The 610-nt window shown below is 35.1% G+C and overlaps 1 protein-coding gene across 2 annotated transcripts in view; it reads right to left on the bottom strand.

The window, feature by feature from the left end:
* The window catches only part of SNX30 (sorting nexin family member 30), a 64,327-nt gene that overhangs the window by 15,648 nt on the left and 48,069 nt on the right, over nucleotides 1-610 (bottom strand). The gene's annotated exons all lie outside the window — the stretch shown is intronic.

Here is a 610-nt window from a genome sequence, read left to right as displayed (position 1 = left end):
AACAGTAACTTGAACATACAGCTAGTGCAGGCAAAAACTACAAAAAAGCGTTATCTGAATTTGTGAACGTAACAGAATAAAACTGGGTCCAATTTCGGGCTTAAGTTACAACATGTCCTTTTAAGGCCCCTGAATATTTTAACCGACTGCAAGGAAGCCAACTGAGAAAGCTGTAAGTTAATTTTTACATGCATATGATTCTGGTAATCTTGTTCTAATTAAAGATTGGAGTAGAGGCTTAAGTATTTTAAATTTTCATTAAACTAAAAATGAGGTAGTTCAACCAACTATTGATTTAAGCCTTTTAATTCTGGCAGCAGCAATACCATCATGGGAAAAGAAGAAATGTGCTGCCGAGACAAACTCTGACATTAAGTATATGTGGAATGAGGAAAGTAGAAGCCTGATCAAAAATACAGTCGATATTCTTCATTACGAAGTCATGATTTAAGCACTAATGGAAGTTGTATAAATAAATCCCTATCCTACATACTCAGTGTAACCTTAGGACTTTAGGATTTCTGCTGTAGAATTTGTACCATGCCTAGAATTCTATTTATGCAGCAATGGACACCGACTATTTTGTCTAGCTCTCTATAGTGTACTTCAT

Source organism: Dermochelys coriacea, chromosome 5 (assembly GCF_009764565.3).
Source record: "Dermochelys coriacea isolate rDerCor1 chromosome 5, rDerCor1.pri.v4, whole genome shotgun sequence".
NCBI classification, from domain to species: domain Eukaryota; kingdom Metazoa; phylum Chordata; order Testudines; family Dermochelyidae; genus Dermochelys; species Dermochelys coriacea.
The sequence above is the reverse complement of the archived record's forward strand: the minus strand, read 5'-3'. Positions and strand labels throughout refer to the sequence as shown.